This window comes from Panthera tigris, chromosome D2, assembly GCF_018350195.1.
Source record: "Panthera tigris isolate Pti1 chromosome D2, P.tigris_Pti1_mat1.1, whole genome shotgun sequence".
NCBI lineage: Eukaryota > Metazoa > Chordata > Mammalia > Carnivora > Felidae > Panthera > Panthera tigris.
The window spans coordinates 64,106,229-64,123,169 of NC_056670.1; the positions used below are offsets into that span (position 1 = coordinate 64,106,229).

General features: G+C 41.8%; 1 protein-coding gene across 5 annotated transcripts in view; it reads right to left on the reverse strand.

Moving 5' to 3' along the window:
* Positions 1-16,941, reverse strand: part of SORCS1 (sortilin related VPS10 domain containing receptor 1) — a 501,774-nt gene that overhangs the window by 317,214 nt on the left and 167,619 nt on the right. The window lies entirely within an intron of this gene.

Genomic DNA, 16,941 nt, shown 5'->3' on the forward strand with positions numbered 1-16,941 from the left:
ATTCCGTTAATAGGTGCTTAACATAATTGAATGAATTGGTACAACATTGCTTATGCTGACTGGGGAAGGGTTTTGCCAGTGCCTTCCTTTAAACCGCTCAGACCTGATCCCCTCCCCAACTTCTCTCTGTATCCTGCAGGAAGCGTTACCTGCCCATCCAGGCAATTCTTACCCTAGTGGGCTTAAGGCTTTCAGGGAAGACTAGCAAAGCTGTCAAATGTGCACCCTGCAAGGGGCCAGTGAGCAGATGGTCAGGAAAGAGAAAGGTCAATGTTGTAGCTCCCAGCCCTAGTAGCTGTACCACACTGGGCAGGATGCTTTGCTTCTCTGAACCTCAATATTCCCGACTATTAAAGAAATGGAGGCAGTAATGCCATTGCCTAGAAAGGGTTGCTGTGCAGAGTTAAATTAGGTAATACATGCTAATTATTCTTCAATTTGCATAGCGTTTTTAAATGTCAGTTCCTTCCCTTTCTTTTGCTTTGTAGGTTTGGCTTTATCGATGTCTCCTGATTCTCCACAATTTCTGGGAAAGCCACTGGATGGAATCCACGCTTCCACAGGGCTCAGCAAGAACATTCTAAAAGGAGCATATTTATGCTCTGTGGGGTCCTGAAGCTTACAGGATTTGGGGAACCCTCCATAAGGAGCAGAATATAAACTTATGAATTTAAACTTAGGGACGGGTCCCAGGAAGGGGCCTCTGCAGTTGAGGGATACTGACATTTCAGCTTCATTAGCATCACAGCAAACCCCCATCTGATTTCAGCCCAGTGCTGCTGTCCACATCACTCAGAGAAACCCCAACTAGTTAGTTCTTTCTTTCACAATTCATTAACCATTTATTAAGAACCCAGGATTTCCCCCCACCGATGCCCAGGAGAACATAAATACAGATGGGCCCTGCTGGTCTGTGATCCAGTTAGGACAGGACAACCTCACCAAACAAAACCTAGGTTGAAAGACAGCTGATCTTCCCCTTCTCGGTCCCACTGACACTCAGCATGGCAGCTTGAGAAGGCTGCTTCTGCAGGCATCTGCAGTTATGCCAAGGGTCCCCCGGGTACCTAGAGCTCATGAGCACCAGGACACTTGGGAAGATTCAACAGAGCAGTGAGTTCCTAACCAGTGATTTCCCAGCTCTCATTTATTCTTCTTACATAAGGACCAGAACTTATAGGTCTGATCCGTTTTCTGTTGAGATTTCCATTTCTCTCCTAATTCTCATAGTCTAGAACATTTGGCCCAGGCTTGCTGTTTCCAATTCAGCAGAAAAATGTTGACATCGACTTCCAGGATTTTCCCGGAAGACCAAGGGATCAGTTCTAGTCACAGTGAGCACAAAACATTCTAACCTTGAATGCCAAGGCAGCAAGCTGCCAAGGAATGCTGAATCCTTCCAAGTTCCACTCTGCTAGCACAGGGCTTGATTAAGGCACAAGCTTTAATGAGCAGATTCCCAACACTTCTTTCACAGCAAGCAAACTGGAACTCTACAACCTTAGGTTTGTTCCAAGTGCACAGGCAGGAAGAAATATGGTAACTCAAAGATGGGCAGAGATCTCAGGACCCATGCTCTAAGGCCACCCCTGTCCTAAACCACAGCACAGGCTTCCTTCAAGGAACTCTTCAAAACTTGCTTACTTTTTTTCTTAATTTTTTTAAGTTTATTTATTTCTTGAGAGAGAGCGAACACAAGCAGGGGAGGGGCAGAAAGAGAGGGAGAGAGAGTCCCAACCAAGTTCTGCACCATCAGTAAGGAGCCCGACCTGGGGCTCAAACCCACAAACCATGAGCCAAAACCAAGAGTCAGGAGATTAACCAACTGAGCCACCCAGGTGCCTCTCAAAACTTGCCTCTCAAAACATGCTCAAATCTGAGCATGTGTGAAACACTGGGCACCCTATGGGTACATCAGATGGTGCACCTATGGTGGGGGCATATGCTTAACAGGTCTGCGTGCCAATTAAGTTGCTCTAAGTGCTAAATTTCAATCACCACTATCCCAGGAACACTGATCAGTGGCAGCAGGGTGGCTGTTTGTTGGAAGACACAGAGTGATGTTGCCACTCTACCTTGGTATGATTTTACCTAAGAGGCCTACGAATCCTCCACCAAGAAAATGGGGGTGTGGACATAAAGCACTTGTGGGTAGTTGCTCTCTGGTTACAATACAGCAGGAAACCAAATAATGAAGTTCAGCTGGGCACAGGCTGCATCTCTCATCCATCTGACAAGGGAATTCAGAGAGGCCCCAGAGAAGGAAGCTTTTAACCCAGCAGGTAGTGGTGCGGAGTATCTCTCTCTCTCTCTCTCTCTCTCTCTCTCTCTCTCTCTCTCTCTCTCTCTTTCACACACACACACACACACACACACACACACACACACACACAGAAACTGTTTAAACAATTCACAGGCAGGTGGGCAAGGAGGTAAAAATCCACTCCCTGACTCTCTTTGAGGGGCTTGTAAAACTAAAATGCCACTGATACACTCAGGCAGTTTATCAATACTGCACCAGAAGAGGTGTCCTTTCTGGCATTCCAAAGCATATCTGCTTGAATCAATCTCATCTTTCTGTTCTCAGAATGAGAGCAAGAAAGAAGGGGGAACTGCTAACCTTTAGTTGTGTCTCCAATGGATTCTTTGTAATCTCTCTCTTCCTCTTTTTTCCCCAGTTCACAGTCTATGCGCATTATTTACCCCCATATTTACCCCATATTCCTAGATAGTGATCCGTCATTATGTTTAATCTGGTTTGTTGTGGGTTCTTTGTTTTTCTGTTCTGGTTAATTAGCAATACTATTTAATGTAATTAGTACCTGTTAAAGGGACCACAACTTAAACTGCCAGTATGAGATGAGAAAAAGGGGAAAATGCAATGGACTGCCTCTTCTGGACCCATTGTCTAATATGTTTTGTGCATTTTACAAACGTTAAAAGAAAAAAAAGATCAGTGAAGTTTTTTCATCAAGTGAACTGTTATATGTACTTAAAATACATAAATAGTAATTTATTTTTATTCATTCAGTAAACAACTTTCCTGTATAGATTTAATTCTGAGCCTAACTGCACAGCTTTTAATTATAAATCCAATCAATGAGAGCAAGACTGTTTTGATGGATACACACACAAAATGGAATGCTCATCAGCATCGCATTTCTTTCTATATCTTTTTTTTTTTTTATTATATAATACCAAAATATCCCTGATTCCAAACAATAAGTGATGACCATATGGTAAAGGCTTTTTTTTAGGTTCCTCTTTAAATCTTAGGATACTTTCTTTTTTTATTTTTTTTTTAATGTTTATTTATTTTTGAGAGAGATAGAGACAGAGGGTGAGCAGGAGGAGGGGCAGAGGGAGAGGGACACACAGAATCCGAAGCAGACTCCAGGCTTCAAGCTGTCAGGATAGAGCCGGACACAGGGCTCGAACTCACAAACTGGGAAATCATGACCTCAGCCAAAGTCAGATGCCTAACCAACTGAGCCACCCAGGGGCCCCAGGATACTTTCTTTACATGGCTATAATCCAACTGTCAGTGGCTTAACCACCTCTACCTACACTTTGCCAGGATCTCAGCACCCAGTTATTTCTGGGACTTTCCACAGTGGCACATTGAAGGATTCCCCAACCAGTCTAGGAGCCATCTGTCCTGTTCTTCTGCTGTGGCTCCTTGCTGCCATATCCATTGCTTACAAAGCTACTGGGGGAAACTTCACGTTGTCCATATGTATAAAGAGCGTGTTGAAGCCAACCTTCCAAGCTGTTACATTAATTCCTTAGAAGGTTTAACCACAGAGGTGGTAGTGGATATCCCTGCAGTGTTCCTAACTGTAGGGGGCAAGTTCTCAGTTTTTCCCCATTGAGAATATTAGCTGTGGCCTTTCATATGTGGCGTTTATGATGTAGAGGCATGTTACTTCTATCCCTAGTTTCTTGAGCATTTTTATCAGGAAAGGATGCTGTATTTTGTCAAATGGTTTTTCTGCATCTACTGGAAAGATCCTATGGTTCTTATCCTTTCTTTTATTAATCTGGTGTATCACATTGATTGATTTGTGAATATTGAACCAGCCCTGCAGCCCAGGAATAAATCCCACTTGATCATGGCGAATAACTCTTTCAAAGTACTGTCGTGGGAGGGTGCCGGAAACAATGCCAGGGTCTGTGCAGGGACGAGTGAGATTCTTTGAGGAAGTGATCATGGGCTTCCTCCCAGGACTGAGCTAAATTTATACTATTTGGTCTCACCAAACTACTCCCTCTTTTCCCACAGTCTTCAAAGAAAGCTCCTACTGAATAATTCCACCAACTCAACAACTCCAGTTCTCACCCAACCCTCTGTACATAGGTGCCAATAAATCATCACATTAAAAAATGTGGTAATATACACATATACACAATGGAATATTATTAGGCCATTAAAAAGAAAATCCTGCCATTTCTGCCAACACGGATGAAACAGGAGGGCATTTTGCCAGGTGAAATAAGACAGTGGAAAATAGCGTATGGTATCACTTATACGCAGAATATAAAAGAAACAAAAACTGATTTCATACAGACAGAATAGAATGGCAGCTGTTAGGAGCTAGGAGGGAAGGGGAGATGGGGAGATCCAAGTCAAAGGTACAAACTTTCAGTTATAAGAAGTTCTGAGGCTCTGGGGGCACCTGGGTGGCTCAGTGGGTTAAGCATCCAACTCTGGTTCAGGTCACGATATCACAGTTTGTGAGCTCAATCCCCACATCGGGCTCTGTGCTGACAGCTGAGAGCCTGCTTTGGATTATCTGTCTCCCTCTCTCTTTGCCCCTCATCTGTGCTTTATCTCTCAAAAATAAATAAAACATTTTTTAAAAAGAAGTTCTGAGTCTCTAATGTACAGCAGGGCGACTATAATTAATTATACAATATTGTATATTTGAAAGTTACTGAGAGTAGATCTTAGGCATTCTCACCGAGAGAGAAAGAGATAGAGAGAGAGAGAGTGAGTTAGTTAACTATGCAAGGTGATGGATATGTTAATCATCTCTGTCTTAGCAACCATTACACAATGCATATGTATATCAAAGCATCATCACACTGCGTACTTTAAATATATACAATTATATTTGTCAATTATTCCTCAATAAAGATGGTTGTGGGGGGTGAACAGCCATCACAATGGACCCGGGGCGGGGGCAGGAAAAGGCCAATATGCCCCTCCCCTCATCTAACCTCGACTTCCTTCTGCACTGGGTTATGAAACAGGAACATTCATAGAGATAGACACACTAGTATATGGATGGCTATTAACAGTGTTCTAGTGTAAAACAGCAAAACCCAGGAAAAAATATTCTGCTGCAGCAAAACGTCAGGGCAAGTCTTATTTCCAGGTGTGCGTTCGACTGTCTTAACATGGAAGCACCCTAGATTTACACATTGGCAGCCTCCAGTATGCCAAGTAGCTGGCCAGATGACACCTTTGAATGTGACAGCATGTTTTTTTTTTTTTAATTAACTGAAAAACATCATTTAGAAATGAAAACCCACACATTTAAGGACCCCCCCCCTAAAATTCCTTCCTGGTAACCTGATTCTACACAATATATTTGTGAAAACAACTGTATTAATTCCTAGACCAACGTTTATTCCACACTTCGCAAGTAGAAGGCTAGGAATTCTCCATTTCTTTTCCTAAGGAAGAAGCACAGTGTACTGACCCTTTCCCTTGCTAACTTAAAACAGTGTATCCCATAAGAAGGCAGATGGAAGGTTAGGGCATCAATGAATCTCCCATTCCCCCTACTCCCTAAGAAGAATGTAAATATTCCCCCTGTAAGTGGTCTCTTCTAATTCTTTAGCTAAGGAGCAGACTAGCAACTTGCTTGATAGAGGGCTGCTGAGAATCTTTTGAAGGAGGAGCTGGTCTAATAAGCTTACTATTCTTCTTAAACAATGAATTTTGGCCAGGTAACTGTGGGAGAACTTATGGACATTTAGGGAGAGGTGAGTTCTATCAGAACCCTTGGCCTGGCCACTGCCCTTTACCTCAACTCGTCTTCAACTCTGGCAAGTCCTAGAAAAGCAACACATGTCCCGTCGTTTTTCAATTATTAATGATTTGCATTCCTTTTTTTCTTTTTTCCTTTTTCTGTGTCCAATTGCAGAAGTGGATTCTAATCCCAGGGAAAACAAAAGGGTGGCCTTGGCCTCCTTGACAGTGAGCTGTTTGGGCATTAAGATCCTAAAGTCTCTTTCATTCCTGAAGGTCTACAGTTCCAGTTCCTGAATAATGTAGATGGTGACACAGGTCCTGGTCTATAAAACAAGGCATTTTCTTTTGTATTTCTCTCTGTTACTGGTGCTTCAGGGCTGGCCTGGGCAGGTGTTTCTGTCATTGTAACACATGGGGAGGTTCCACAGAACTCGACCATGCTACTGTTCATAATTCCACCTAGCTGAGCTGGGCCACAGTCCTGCTCGGGTGCACAATGGCAAAGCCACACTGAAGATGCCGGCAGGTTGGTTCAGGGATGAAAGCTGACTACCTCCGTCCTTTCTCCATCAGCTTCCAGCACACCCTGGTGTTTCCTCACCTGGTGTTTGCTCTATCTCAGATGGCCACCTCTCCTTACTACAGCTGCTTGCCAGGGACCATTTGGTTGGATATTTTTAAATATGTGGATAGAAGTGATATGGGGACAAAAAATTGTAAGGTCTGAAGAGATCTGGAGCAATCTTTCAGGGGACTGAATAACTGGATAAAATATAAAGAGGGGTGTTCAAGAGCCAGAAATCTGTTTTCTTTTGGGTTGTTTTCTTTACACTCCAGTTTTAGGGAAAAGAAGTAAACTTACAGCAGTTTTCCTAAAAATATGCATATTCCAGATTGTGTCTTTGGCTCAAAAAGCATTTATTCAACTTTCTAACTTAAACAGAAGTTCTAATTCTTTTGAGTAGCTATGAATTCTTTAAGAATCTGATCTAATAAAATCTATGAGCATAAAACAATGAATATAACTTTAATGATATCACTGATCTCCCGAATCCTAGGGGGGTCATGAATGCAAGGATAAGAGCCTCTTATAATTCCCAGAAAATGAGAGCTTTCTTCAGAAGAAAGAACTTTTGGCTTTAAAATTCTACACATTTAATTCAATAAACATTTATTAAGCCATCTTAAGAGGCAAGGATAAAATATATATGTGTGTGTGTGCGCGCGCGCGCGCGCGCGCGCTGTGAGGACACAAAGGGAGAATGAGACTCAGGACCCATCCCTGGAAGCTCACAGTCAAGTAGAGAGGCAGAGTTGTACACAGATGGTCACACTAAGGTCACTACAGTCACACTAAGTTGTACACAGATGGTCACACGCAAGAGAAAAGTGTTTAAATCTCTGAGAGAGGAAGAAAGAAAAGTATAATCGGGTACAGACTCTTACAAAAGAAGACAGTCAAGACAAATCCCAGATGATGCGTATGATTCTGTTGGAGCCGAAAGGCTACAGAGCTGGTATTCTAAGGGAAGGGAGCGAGAAGATAGAGGTCCTGAGGTGTGAAAGCTCACAGAGGAGTCAGCAGAGAGCAAGTCCTTGAGTTTAGCTAAGGCTTAAATTAGGGGTAAGGACGCACAGAATATCAGAATAGACACATACATCTGGCTATTTTGTGGAGGCCTTAATTATAGGCTGACACTATGTACTCTCCCGAAAACAAATAAATGAGCAAACAAACACTTTGGAATCAGAAGACCAGACTTTGAGTCTTGGTTTAGCCACCATATATCTGTTAGCATGTCTCTGGCAGCAAGCAACAGAATACTAAAAATAACTCAAATAATAAGGGATATATTGTCTCATATAACAAGACGTCCACAGTTTACGCAGTTCCGGGACTAATGTAGCCTCACAATGCTGTCAAGCAGCCACACGATATATGTATGTATTTCCTCTCTGATAGGGTCAATACTTAGTGCCGGGTGCCCTCACTCATACGGCGGCCATAACACTTCTTTGCAGCATATGCAGACCCAGTCACACTCAGTGAAGTAAAGAAGGACCTCTAGTGTATATCTGCTTTTGTTTTGTTTTGTTTGGTTTGGGTTTTAGCTTATAAAGGAAACTCTTTCCCAAAGCCCTCGGAGCAAAATCTCTGCCATCTCAATGACCAGGATTCAGCCACGTGCCCACATCATGGCTTCAATGAAAGTTGAGAAAACAAGGAGGATAGAGGTCTGGGGATAGACTTGCTGTTTTCTATGGTAAGAGATGGGCCCTGCCAGTAACAGAAAAGTGGGTAGAGGCTGCTGAGCAGTATCTGTCACTGTGTGACCTCAAAGAACAACTAGCAGTGTCTGTCACTGTGTGACCTCAAAGAAGGTCACAATAAATATTGAACAGACTCATTAAAAACAAACATTAAAAAAAAAGAGATAATGTTATCTCTCCTTAGTCTCTTAGAGATGGGAGAAACAAACAATAGAAGTGGACAAATTCTGTGAAAATGTTAAAGTACTCCACAAATTTAAGTAGTTGCTATTATTAATAACATCTAACATTTACTGGATGCATAGGCCATGTGCCAAATTTAAATATTAAGGGCATTTCAAGTAATTCTCTCTCTCTTTCTCTCCCTTTCTGTCTCTCTCTCTCTCTTTTCTGATGAGGAAATTGAGGCACAAAGAGGCTAAGTGATTTAAATTATTTAGCTGGTAAGTGGTGGACAAGTTTAACTCACATTATACATAGACTCTTATCGGTGCTTCATTACCCTTATGGTATGTTATCCTAATTAAGTGTTCCGGTAACTAAAGGCAAGACAGAACTGGGTCCTCACTTTGTGTCCAATTCAAAAGTATTGGAGACCTATTGTCCTTCAGACATGTTACTGGCCACAGACCACTCCTTTACTCTTCCTTCTTTCAGACATCCCTGGGATATTTTTTTTTTCCTCATTGAGACAAACTTGAGTTTTAATTCCTCACTGACTCTACATCAATGGCATTTCCATTTGCTGTTTTTAATTTATTTTTTAAAACTTTTGAACCTTGGCGAAATTCATTGTTAGGAGATGATCCTTCTACTTCAATCACAGAACTTGGCAGCCTCCAGATGAGGGTTCCGGACAATGAATGCATGCACATCTAAGTGAAGGTTTCAACAGAACAGCTTATGGTATCTTCATTTTCGGAAGAGTTAAGTGAATGTGGAGTTGAGCTCCATTTGAGTCATCAAAGGGAGGAGAAATCAATAATAGCTAAATTAGAGTAAAAGACCTCAGAAGGGAGTTGAAAGATTAGTATAATGGTGCAAACAACAACCATACACAGGAATTTTAAGTCATCAGACGGAGGTAATCCAGAACATACAAACTCAGTGTGAAAAAACCAGTAGAAAGGGTGGGATGCATTTGGGGTGTGGGGCCAGCCAGAAAGCAATCAGTAGATTTTTGCCCCTGGAGAGTCCTTAATCCCAAATGGTCTTCACGTTTTCTAAGAGCCCACACCTAATTTAATGTAATGCTTATTTATGTAATATCCTCTGAATGACACTGAAATTGTGTGAGTTAGATGGCTACTGCACCTCTCCTGGGGAGCTTACAAGACCAGACAGCCAACAGTGCTGCAGACACAGGGATAGACAGATAACTGACTCTGTGCTGGGAGACACAGAGCAAACCACACCATATGGAACAGTCCTTGTGCAAGGTAGAATGTTTTTAAGTAAAATTTGCTATATTCTCCCTCTGAGTCTGTTTCCATCTAGAGGTCATTTGCAGCTAAGATGTGCGGCCACTGATGGCACTTGAGCTGGGGAGCATTGTCCCAGGAGTTTCCACGTGAGGAAAACTGCAGCTCTCACTCAAGGCAACTCACATCTCTCCCCACTCTGTGTGCTGAAAGTCAAGTTCTCTCCTGGTAGTGACTAACAAAGAAATGCATGTAATAAAAGGCTATTATACTCTATTCCTAGAGCTAGGTCATTATATTTAGCAAACAAATCCAGTGGACTTAAGTTGTTCTTTGAAGCAAATCTTGAAAATAGGACTTATTCTCTATTCTCCAAGGTGACGGATACTATCCACTCCAAAAAAAGAAAAACAACAATGACAACAACAACTCTCTCCAAAATCTGTTAATCTCACAATGCTCACAATTCAGTCCTACATATCCTTGCCTCTTTCTCTTACTCCTCCTCTTCCTTTTTTAAATAAAAAATAGGCTTTGGGCACCTGGGTGGCTTAGTCTGTTGAGCATCCAACTCTGGATTTTGGCTCAGGTCATGATCCCAGGGTCGTGGGGTTGTGGGGTTGTGGGATCAAGCTCTGTGTCAGGCTCTATGTTGAGTGTGGAACCTGCTTAATATTCTCTGTCTTCCCCTCTCCCCTCACTTTCTGTCTCTTAAAAAAAAAAAAAGAGGATAATTCCCAAAGCATATATCCATATCTAGTGGATAATGTTAACCATTTCATAGTCTCCTTCCTCTATTTAAATTATTCTGCTCTAAATTATACTCTATTTTAGTCATCTGCATTAACACCAGGGGAACTAGAGAGATACTAAATTAAATGATCTTCTTTTTTTTTTCCCCTAGAAAAAAGCATAATACCAGTACCAGTGTAATCCTCAAAGAGTACCAAGATAAAGTGTACAATATATGAGAAAATGCATATTCAAGCCAAGACCTCTTTATATAGGAAGAGTAAAATAGAAAAATTAAACAGACCTGGAAAGACCTACAGGCAGAGCTTCAAGACATGAACATAAATGGGGCTAGGGAATGGGGGAACAGAAGCAGGGAATTCAGTGGATAGTTTGGAGAGACACAGTTCAAGGAAAACACATAGGATAAGCCATGCAAGCCAAATGTTTCTTAAAGAAACAAACTATTTACCATGATCTCCTCATTCCCCTCCATTATTTTTAGAAAGGAGTGAACAGACCATCCTCCTTTGACTTAATCCCTATTTGAATTAGGTCATTTGGCACAAATAAGGAGTTATAAAACAGTAAGAAGACATTTCTTTCAGTATCTTCTTTCTAGAAATCTAGAAAAGAAAGAGAGGAAACCCCTATGTTTTAGTAAAAGGGGAACAAACCCTAGTTTGTCAGGAGAGAGAGAAGGGAGGTGAGGAATGGAGAAGTTCCCTTTTAACATCCCTGATACACTGATCTGAGGAATACAAACCTCCAAGCTCTCAAATCATTCTCTGTTTGAATTAGAGACACTATCTAAATATTAAACTCTTCCTGTGTGAGAACCCACACACGAGATGAACACACCATTAAGCAGCAAACTGTGTGTTAATGATGAGGGGCCCTTCTGTTCTTATGCTTCCTGATATTAAGCTTCAATGCAAAGAAATGACCCAAGTCATTCCTTTTCCACTTTTGCATCTTGGTTTTTATGTTGTTATTCATGGGTCTGAAGAGGTTAACTCAATTTTTTAAAATATTATTTTTCAAGGTTAACATAACATACTAACAGGAAGCTAATAAATAGAGACATGCATCTTATGGTGATCCAAATGTCAGAAGAGGAACCTCAAGAACAATGAAATTAAAAAATGAGAATACAGGCTGTATTTTTTTTCCATTTTCTCTTCTCCTTTACCATTCAGTGAAACTAACAAAAGCAGTAAGAACAAAAAATCAGAGATAGTTAACACAGTAAGTTCAAATATTTTCCTTTACCATGGGGAAGTCTTAAGGTGAACCAGGGAGGAAGAGAAACATTTTACTGCCTTTTATAAAATAAATAAATAATCAATAACAACTGACCTTTATTAATAGATCTTTTGTTTGCCTTGTCTGAGTGCTAAGGTGTCATGGGACACAATTTGCCTGAGAGGAAATTCAAAACTTAAAAAAGCTGGCTTGAAAGTGAAATTTAAATAGGATCTGGAAATCCCAAGTAAAACTTATTAATAAGTAATAAAGTGTTCTGTTGGAAGAAAAAAAACCTATGGAAGTTAAGTGATTCTCATGCATTTCTTATGATTTAATCACAGAACCAAAATGCTTCCATAGGATTCCAGTTCTAATCCTCTCCAGGGGCATCTGGATGACTAAATATTTAGCATTTTGTCACTCTTTTAAAGGAAACTGATGACAAAATTAGGAAGGACTGAAAAGATCATGTAACTCTAACCACCTTGTCTGACAAATGGTGGAGGTTATACTTTTAGAAGAATCTGTTCTTAATCAGGAGCTTCTCAGAGTCAGGAATAATCTTAGCATGCCATATGCTGACTCGGTTATAGGAGCAGGAGCTCCTATGAACAGAAGGACTGGAGGGGGCCAGTTCTGACATGGGGGAGAGTTACAAGAAGTCAACTGAGGGAGGCATCTGGGTGGCTCAGTAGGTTAAGCGTCCAGCTTCGGCCCAGATCATGATCTCACAGTTCATGAGTCCAAACCCCGCATCAGGCTGTGCGCTGACAGCTCACAGCCTGGAGCCTGCTTCAGATTCTGTGTCTACCTCTCTCTGCCCCTCCTCTGCTCATTCCCTCTCTCTCTCTCTCTCTCTCTGCGCCTTCCTCCCTCCCTCTCTCTCTCTCAAAAAATAAATAAACATTAAAAAGAAAAAAAAAAAAAGTCAACTGAGGAATGTGACCAGTAGGATCAGGCCTAGACATGGTTCTGTGGGGATGACAGTCCTACAATTTGAGGGCCTCTCTTCAAGAAACAGAATACAAAATTATGAATAAAACGAGATTTAACAGACAGCACTTATTAGAATGACAAATGAGATCACAGCAAATTGCCAGTGCCTTAAAAATCTGCACACTTTTTTTTTTTTCTGAGATACCTTTAGGCAATCTTGGCAGAAATGAGAAAAGAGAACTGTTTTCTGATTGAGCCCTAGCTTTCCCTCCGTGCCTGAAACAATCGAAGCTTCCCCCCCAAACACCCAGCCTGCGAAGGAGCCCATGCCTGTGAAGACTCTCATTCTTGACCTTCATTGGCTTCACTTATTGGCCACCTTCGCATGGGATTCCACATGAGATGCTCATTAGATCTTTTCGAAGCAACTATCGTTTCAGCAGTCTTGGGCTGTGAACCCGGACACACGGACGTAAGCCTGAACTCTGACACTGAGGGCTTCAGTCTCCTCCATGGCTATACTACCCATTTGTAAGGTCTCTTCCCATTGTAATACCATCCACTGCCGAGTACCTCCATCTACGCTGTTGGTGCTGCCAGGCTTAGTAAATGCTACTGTCGTTGCTCAAGCTAGAGCTCTGAGCCTGCCTTCACTCGACCCCCCTGTTTTCTCCCCAAACCTCATCAGTCACTAAGCCCTAACCGCCTCTATCGTTAACCCCCCCTCACTGCTCTGGCCTGCCCCAGTGCCTCTAACAATGCTGCCACCCTCTCGCCTCGCTTCCCTCAAGCCACCCTCTGCCCTGCTACCACTGCAACCTTATTTTTTTTTTAAAGAGCAATGTCGTTTTTTCCCCACTCTCTGGAATATCTGTGTGGCCTCCCATTGATCTTAAAGTTTAAATTTCATAAAGTAGAACATGGCTCCTACACGCACATTCCAGTCCCTACGCTTCCAATGGTCCTTTAAGCTCACAACTGCATGTGAACCCAGACGTAATGTTCTCCTGCCTGACCTAAAGAGCTTCAATATTTGTTAGTGGTCTGACTGACTGACTGTAGTTATATTGGTAATGGACTTTTCCAGGCATAAACAACACGTTCCAGTTAACGTGAGCAATTATTGTAGCAAGCATCTAGAAAAGCAGGATTAAAAAAAAAAAATCTGAGTAACTGTAACACAAGGGCAATGCTATTTCCTGAAATTGTTATCTTATGGATGACATTCCCAACACTGGATTTCCTCTTGAAAGTTTAGGCTGATTAAAGGATTAAATGCTACAGATGATTCAATGTTGTGTATCTCTTTTGGGAGGGCTGGGTAGTTATAAAATATGCCTAGGAACCAATCCAAAGGTTTACTGATTTTTTTCTGTGCTATCATGCAAAAGTGTAAGCTTCCATGTAAGATACCCAAAAGCTGGCCAGGAACTGAAGAGATCTACTTCCCATTGTGTGAATTTCTTCTATCTAGAAATGGGGAGCCCTGTATAAGTACAAGAACATCAGGGTATGTAGTTGGAATCAGAATCTGAATTCCAGGTTTTTCAACTATTTCCTAAAGGGCACTCAAAACTGCATCCTCTGTACAATGGGACAAAGCCAAATCAAGTATGGTGGCAGCTTGGAGACCTAAAGTTAGAAGATGAGAGGGCTGGATTCTGGTTACAGAGCCAATTTTAATTCCTTGTATGAGCTTAGTCAAGTGAACTCTTCCTCCCTCCCTTTTCCTATTGAATAAGATTAATAAAATTAGAATTCCATTTCTAACTGGATTGTTATCACCAGTTTACTTTAGGGAGTACTTTAAAAAACTGTCATTGTGCTAAGCATTTTAAATAATATAATCTATATACATTCTTAACTATCCTATAAAGCCAATGCTTGCGTTTGTTTATTTGTTTGTTTGCCATTTTCAGATGGCAGAATTTAAGGAATTTGCCTAACATCAGCTAGAACATAAGTGGGAAGCTGGTATCTGAACTCAAATAAACTTAGACCAGAGCTCAGGTGCTTAACCACCATGCTGCATGGCCTCTTTGGAGAGGGAAAGACAAGAGATTCAGAAAGTTTCAAAGAGTATACTTCTTGCTTTTAATCAGCCTGATGCTAAGCTCTGTCTGTCTACCTATCTGTCTGTCTGTCTGTCTATCTATCTATCTATCTATCTATCTATCTATCTATCTATCATCTATTCAATTGTTTTTCTAGGTCTACCACAATTCATAATTGTTCTTCTAAGTGCTACTGAGGATACAAACAGAGAAAACAAATATCTCCCCTCACTGCACATAACAGCTAAGGGGAGACTCACAGAGCTGAGTGCTGTAGATACTAAGTACTGTGGGAACAAAGAGAAAGGAGCAATCCCTAGCTGGACACAAATGGGATCTTTTCAAGTTCTTACAAGCCGGGTGCTTTACACACAGTATGTCATTTAATTCATTTTACAATGCTGGAGGATAGTATTTGCTATTCTTACACATGAGATGGGATGGCCTGGGGCTTGGGTCACACATATGTAAGCTTAGATCTTCTTGGCTTCTGATCTGGAGCAAAGGCTTGAAGGATGGGCTGAGTTCGTTTTTCTACCGTCCTGAGCTGAGGGATCAATCTTGGCGTCTCTCTTGCTGAGACCCCTGTGGACGCCACAGGCCAGAGAGCCACAACTTTCCTCATCCCCCGGCAGGTATAAAACATGGAAGGGTCATGTTCAGAAAAGAGGAGAGAAACTTCTCAAGAATCTACAACAAGACTGTCTATGTCCCCCTCTGCTAATGAAGAATCCTGAAAGTCACTCAAATGACCCCACTGCAAACACAAGAAACAAGGCTTCAGTAAAGAAAGATAAGACTAGAAAAAAAAAAAAAAAAAAGGTATCTCTATTCCATGTGGGAAATCAGTTGCAAAAATGTGTAAGTATGTCACTGCTGCTCCTCTCAATTTTTAATCCTTTAATCCTATATCAAGACACTCATGAAATATAGAAACCCCATACCCTGTCTGCCCTAGGAAATGCAAATCTCCCAGGAAAGAACCAGTGTCTGGCCCTGTGACAGGGAATGGGCCACAGTGAATGGCCCTGTGTGGAGAAAAGGAGGTGTGCTGTTCACAGAGCTGAACAGGAGGGTGAGGGCCTCTCTGGGTCCAGTCATGGGGGAAGGGGAAGCCCATCTACCAGAACTCACTGCCTGGCTGCTGCAGGGGGGCTAGAAGAAAAAAAAAAAAAGCAAAAAAAAAAACATTTTCTTGAAAATGGAACCTCTTCTTTAGATTTCCTCCAATTTTTTTTTTCCTTTAAACTGTCCAAGATTAATGTGGCAAAAATAAAATGCCCCACAGGCTGCTTATTTTGACGCTTACTACAGCACATAAAAGTGAAGAATTAGCATGGAATGAATAATTTATTTAGTGCTTTACTGTTGTTTTAAACAAATCACTTCCATGAAAGCAATGTGTATTCAAGCAATAAATCACTGTTTAGCACTCTGTCGTGAGGAAAAGATACCACTTGGCAGAATTATTGAATGGCAGTGCCTGGCGGGGAGGCAAGCGCAATAAAGATAAAGGTGATGTCCTTGCATTTTGCTTGGGATTTCATTTGGATCTGAAGGGGGCTGTGTTTGAGTGAGATTCAGTAAGGAGACCCTTCCCTTTATACACAAGGTTTAAATGAGCACCTACTTCTGCTAATGCATCTGATGCCATGACTAGGAGGGTGTCACTTATTATTACGTCAGAGCTATTCCTATCTTTTTCATGCAACAACTGTGGGCCAAGAACAGAACTTAAGAGTCTGGCATACACTATTGATATAAAAAGCAATGAGTTCTATGCCCTTGAGTTGATCACTATTTGAGGGGTGGGGGCTTCAGACCCCTTTATAAGTACGGTGTGATAAGCATTAAGATAGGGGTGCATACAAAACACTCTGAGGATTTGCCTGGTAGGACGATGGGAATCTGAAAACTCTTCTCAGAGGCGGTTACACTGTATCCAGAGCTTGTCCAGCCAAGGGGGCTGCAAATCACGTGGGACCAGAGGAGTGCAAGCCTGATGTGCACACGCCGTCTGGATGGAGAGGGTGTGTTTGGATGTGGTAGGGCTCAGGGAGGGAGGAGAAGGAAATGAGAGAAGGGAGGAGTGACAAAAGGCTTATGGAAGGATCAGCAGGGATGCAGGATGACCACAGACCCTTGGGAGATGCTGTGCCTCCAAGATAAGTTGGCCTCAAAGACCAGAATCTGAAAGCAGGGTTAGTAGTGAGGCAGGGCTACTGAGGCTGTTCTTTACCGGTCTTACTAATTACCAAGTTTGTCTGCACTGGAACCACAGCAAAGGAAACTGGTTCAG